Genomic DNA, 6,000 nt, shown 5'->3' on the forward strand with positions numbered 1-6,000 from the left:
CCCACCGAGTGTCACAATGTAGTCATGTCCTAGGACATCACCTGTTAGTCTCCATTTGTCTGCCACCAACACTTTAGGTTACAGGGTCACAACCGCACCCCAGAGACCAGAGGAGCCGTTGGCGTTCTGGCGGCGCAGATTGGGCTGAAGGTGGGGCGCTTGAATCTCGCTGTTGGAGGCCGTCTGAAACTGACCCAAGCCTTTCCCTTGAATTAAATGTAAATAAGAAATGAACCCCAGATGCACATGGAATCAATCACGTGTTTCCTTTGAGCCGTTTCAGAGACTGCTCCAGAGTTTACCTTGCACAGATGCGCAAAGATTAATGATGGGGGTGCACGCTTCCAGGTGTCTTACAACTGTAGGGACTGTTTAGAGACAATTCGTAGATTGTGCTCATTTCCCTCTATTCCCCGTGTTGCAGTGGTAGGATGACGTAAATTCCTGCTTCGACACGTAACGGCATTATAATCAAGTGCAGGAGCTGAGGGCTTTAGTTTTGTTTCGTTTTCCATGGCGTTCGTAAGCGCGCAAATCAAAGGCAATTCCTGCGTCTAACACGAATGTAAATGCTTTTGAAAGTGCAGTGTGGTGCAGCTTGTAAAATCCTTTTCCACATTTGTGGTTTGTTGCTGTTTTTTCTGTCTGCCAAAGTTGCATTTTGACATCCGGACTGGGGGACTTTATCATTTGAACGTGAAGCCAGCCTTAAACCCTGAGGCGTGTCTGTCTGCCGGCACGAATCTTGTGAAAGGTTTTTTTTTTTTTAACGGAGAGCGACTTTAAAAAGGTTTCCGCAGCCACCTCGCACTCCGTGTTAGATTATAGGAGGAATGCGGCGGCAGCGAGCTCGCTTTTGTCATGGCCGAGTGGTTAAGGCGACGGATTCGAAATGCGTTAGGGACTCCCCGCGCAGGTTCGGAACTTGCCGACTCCTGCGTCTGCCGCACGTCGCCTTGTGCCTGCGCGGCAAAGGCAAAGTGCCGCTTCTCCTTTCCCGGTACTATAAAAACGTTAAATCGCTTGGACCCGCTGCCATGGAAAGCAATTCTTCAGATTACCATACGTTCTGCGTTCGCACCTCTGGTGCTCTACTTATGCCTTTGAAAACCTAATGAATAAAGCTGAAAGAACCGACACGATATGTAGGTGCTCGTAAAGCACGCATTAAAGAACTGTTAACAGCAAGGGTTTCAGTGGGTTAACTGAGAAGGCGTGATCGCTAATTGTTGACTTTTTATTTGGTGTTAGAAACACTCTTACTGTGCATGACGTGCAACAAATGTAGCCACAGAAATTGCATCACGCTTTCATGTATGCTATTGCAGACACCAACGTTGCCTAGATAGAAAACCGAAAAAGCCGTGGGTTTGCTTGATGGTCTGAAGGATCTCTCTTCGAATCTCTATCATTTGTCAATGGAAGTAAAAGACGCTGCAATCTCATACGTTCAGAATCAAACCCGCAGCTGTTGTTCGACTTTATTTCTTGACTAATTACAACTGAGTGTCGCATGAGCAGTTACGTAAACTTGTCTGGTATATTTGAACACAAATGCCGTTCTTCAATTAAAACTAACAGTACATTGTCAGGGACATTCAGTTCTATACAAACAAGAGACAGACAAGAGAATATTTCTACCTTTCATGTGGACTACGTGTTGACTTACTGATCGGAATAATTGAAAAGTTCGGGGTTCATAGCCGATGCAGTGCGTGCTAATTAGAACAACAGCAACGATTAGCTCTCAGCACCGTACTGAGCCCAGGTGTTTTTCTAAAGCTGTCAAGTGCAGTTCATTTACATGAAGGAAATCTCTTACTGGGTACGATTACAATACAGTAAGTAGCACAGGCTACTTAGGGAGTAGCCCGATGCGTTTAAAAACGACCCGAGCCAGGCAGAAGTCGAACCTACAATCTCCTGATCCGTAGTCAAACGTGTTATCCATTGCACCACTGACCCTGGTGCAACACTGCAGGACTGCAACCCGGTGAGCTCAGCACTGCAACTAGTAAAATACCCCGGTCCATTCTTTTCCAGAAGTGAGAAACACCTGTTTTCTACATTTTGTCTGTTTTAAAACCATATCTCTTTAAACCAAACCAAGAGTTTGTCTTTTGCTCTGATATTCTGATTCATTTCGATTTCAAAGAAAAAAAAAACTACCTTCCAAAGCATCATAAAATTGTCCCTTCTTCCAGACTCTACTTCTCTCTTGTAGTAGTACAGCAGACCTTTCCAGGTGAGCAGATCACAGAGTCCGAAATGAGCTTCCTCCATCAAGCAAAGTACCTGAACATGACTCTGTCATCATAAAAGCGCCCCTGTAATAAAGAAATTCAATCTGAAATCAAGAGGGCAGTTGCCTACTGAAATACAAGAAGTCATCAATTTTAACCTAGCAACACATTAAAGGCTGCATCTATACAAGTACGATTCTAGAAATGCTCACCAGATTACGTTTTAAGAAGGAACTGCGCTTCAGGTTCTGCCGAGATCTTAACTCGGATGGCAGGATTCAGAGTCCGGAGTGCGGACTGATTGCGCACGGAGGGTCCATATACTGTGGATCCCTCAGTGATCTTCCGCGTGTTCAAACAGCCAGCGTGTGACTCCCCTGTCCCCATGACCTCATTGCTCTGCTCTCTCCTCTGTGCAGCCGAGCCCGATTCACGGTAAAGTGAAAAAAAATATGCCCTCAACGTGAGATTTACTCTGGAGCGAGGATAGATGTTACCTTTTTATCATTGAACAGGATGTATGTGATGTGGCGACTAGGTTCAATTTTGTATCCTCTTTAAAAGATTAAGGACTGGGGTGAGCGTGATTTACCACCCTTTCAGCTAAGATCCCGACGTGCGCACCGTTTAAGCTGCATAGACTCGGTCGTTTAACTCTTCTCCATTAGCAGGGTTAAGGTTAAAGAAAAAAAACATTGCTGACTTCTTTTTTTTTGCCAGCTGCTAGCGCTGATTAGCAAGGTTTGTATTTCATGTTTTGCAAGTTGCATCCATTTTAAGAAAAACAAGTCGTGTTAAAGACAGGAAATGAATACTTGCATTTAATTAAGTCTAGCCGTAGGCGGTTATCCACTGGGATTCAGACCCAGGGCCTCCTGTTTACTAGACAGGCGCTTTAACCAACTAAGCCACAGCGCCCCGGGAGTGCTGTCCTTTTGCAGCCACTTGGACACACCACTCAGACACATCTGCATTCGGTGTGTGCTCTGCCTGCTCGCTGAGCAAGTTGCCACCTTTACATACAATAGCAACATCGACACCAAGAGAAAGGATGACAAATGGCTTTTATCTGGAACTTTTCATGTCCAAGGAGCTCAATGTGCTTTCTGTGTACAACAGGGCCACTGAACTCCACGCTGGCCACTGAACCACAGCAGTGGCTTGCTGGCTTGACATCTCCCAAGGAAAATGTTGAAATCGCATGTGGAACAGGAAAATGACCCTCGAGTACGAGGGAAAAAAAAGAAAAAGATCATCTGGAGCGCGCCAACCCAGTTGGGACAGCCCAGTTTTGTTAACGAGGTGGCCGAGTGGTTAAGGCGATGGATTGCTAATCCATTGTGCTTTGCACGCATGGGTTCAAATCCCATCCTCGTTGGTTTCCATGTCTGTTTCCATTCTGTTTTTGATCCCTATTGCTCAATGCACAGTGAAAGCATTGCATACATGTGTCTGACAATGAGAAATGGGCCCCTGAGACAGTCATTTGCCTGTTTCACAAATGATCGTATTTTACTAGAGATTCTGTTTGGGATTCAGATGTGCATTCGGACAGCAATCCCTTTCAAGAAATGATACGTTCTGGATGAGGTCAAAGGTGCATCATTTGGACACTTTGTGGGCTTGAAATACAAAGAAAATCATGTTCTATGGTACAAGATAAATACAAAACTTAAGCTTTTATTATAATTAGATTTGTTTATAAAGCATAAGCAATCATTTATTACATTAATATATGTAAAAATAACATTTTAGCATCATACGTTTAGTATATTTAGTCCCTAATGCTGAAAGAAATGATCACAGAACATGACTTCTAACCTTACCTGCGGTGTTTTTGATCCCTATTGCTCAATGCACAGTGAAAGCATTGCATACATGTGTCTGACAATGAGAAATGGGCCCCTGAGACAGTCATTTGCCTGTTTCACAAATGATCGTATTTTACTAGAGATTCTGTTTGGGATTCAGATGTGCATTCGGACAGCAATCCCTTTCAAGAAATGATACGTTCTGGATGAGGTCAAAGGTGCTGGAACACTGTATTTAGGATGTGTTTGCAGTTATTCTGTGTTTCTAGCTTCAACCCAGTGATATATATATATATGCTCACTGATTTTTTGGTACATGCCCAGGGCAATAATCATTATGAGGATTTATTTCCATATGTGCTAGAGGTAGTGTTGTGAAATTCTTCAACACACTGGATCGCAGGTTTAAACCTGCACTCTTACTCCTTAAATACCAACAAATGCAGATATGTAGCAATCATATTGTAGCTGACACTCATTTGCCTGTTTCACAAATGATCATATTTTACTAGAGATTCTGTTTGGGATACGGATGTGCATTCTGACAACAATCTCTTTCAAAAAATGATTTTACCTTATCGCAGCTTTGCCCCTCTTGCCTCTTTGGAAAATATCTCCATCTTGTGGTCGTTGTTGGTAATGTCTAGACAATATCTCCATCTTGTGGTCGTTGTTGGTAATGTCTAGACAATATCTCCATCATGTGGTCGTTGTTGGTAATGTCTTCTTATGCCCTTTTTTTATTTCAATTCTTTATTAGTTGATTCTAGAATCTCTACAATAGAGCTGAAAATATCAGTTTTGTAGCAGACAATATGACATTAGTTATAGTCCAATTAAGACTTTATTACCCTGTTTGTAACATAACAAATTAAAATTGATTAAAACTAAGTTTGGAACACCAGGGAACATAAAAAATGATTTTTAGGAAAACCATGAGGTTCTCTGTGTCCGATGCCTGCAAGGGGAGAAAGCTAGAATTCTTTGCTTTTTCAAAATTTGAAAATAAACATCATATAACAACAGCTTTCATTCCTAGGAGTGAAAAATAACCATTTTTGAAGACATTTTAGTTTCTAAAACACTACAATAAAGTTAAAAACATCAGTTTTATATTACTTTTAGTATTTTTAGTGAAATTAGTCATTTCTTGCACTATTTTTAATATAATCTCTAATTAAAAGTGAATAGAATTAAGTTTGGAGCAACAAGGAACACAAAAAAAAAGATTTTAAGGAAAAAAATGATGTCTTCTGTGCCAGGTGCCTGCAAGGGGAGAAAGCTAGAATCCTACCCAGGCTCCTGGAGCTCTGTCCTGGCTAAAGGAGGGTGAATCCATCCCCTTCAAAGCTCCATGAAAAAATGATCATTTAAAATTTGAAAAAAAAAACATCATATAACAACAGTTTTCATTCATAGGAGTGAAAAACAACCATTTTTGAAGACATATTAGTTTCTAAAACACTACAATAAAGTTGAAAACATCCGTTTTATATTACATTAATTTTTGTGAAATTAGTCATTTATTGCACTATTTTTAATAAAATCTCTAATTAAAAGTGATTAAAATTAAGTTTGGAACAACAAGGAACACAAAAAAAAAGATTTTAAGGAAAAAAATATTGTCTTCTGTGCCAGGTGCCTGCAAGGGGAGAAAGCTAGAATCCTACCCAGGCTCCTGGAGCTCTGTCCTGGCTAAAGGAGGGTGAATCCATCCCATTCAAAGCTCCATGAAAAAATGATATTTTTAAATTTGAAAAAAAAAAAACATTATAGAACAACATCTCTTGGTCCACAGAGTGCAAAAATCCAACTTTGAAGAAAATCCATTGACTGATCCCCGAATCCTGAAGTTTCTTCGCATGATATTGGGCTTGCAACCACTTTCTGGAAAATGATGAAAAATGCCAAAAATGAAAAAAAAGTTATCAATTCTAGAGCCTAAG

The 6,000-nt window shown here is 41.1% G+C and overlaps 1 non-coding gene across 1 annotated transcript; it reads left to right on the forward strand.

The window, feature by feature from the left end:
- Positions 1 to 3,539: 3,539 nt before the first annotated feature.
- On the forward strand, positions 3,540 to 3,621 carry trnas-gcu (transfer RNA serine (anticodon GCU)). Its single transcript has one exon. It is a non-coding gene; the product is annotated as a tRNA-Ser (tRNA).
- Positions 3,622 to 6,000: the final 2,379 nt, after the last annotated feature.

Source organism: Lepisosteus oculatus, unplaced genomic scaffold, assembly GCF_040954835.1.
Source record: "Lepisosteus oculatus isolate fLepOcu1 unplaced genomic scaffold, fLepOcu1.hap2 HAP2_SCAFFOLD_82, whole genome shotgun sequence".
In the NCBI taxonomy this organism is placed as follows: domain Eukaryota; kingdom Metazoa; phylum Chordata; class Actinopteri; order Semionotiformes; family Lepisosteidae; genus Lepisosteus; species Lepisosteus oculatus.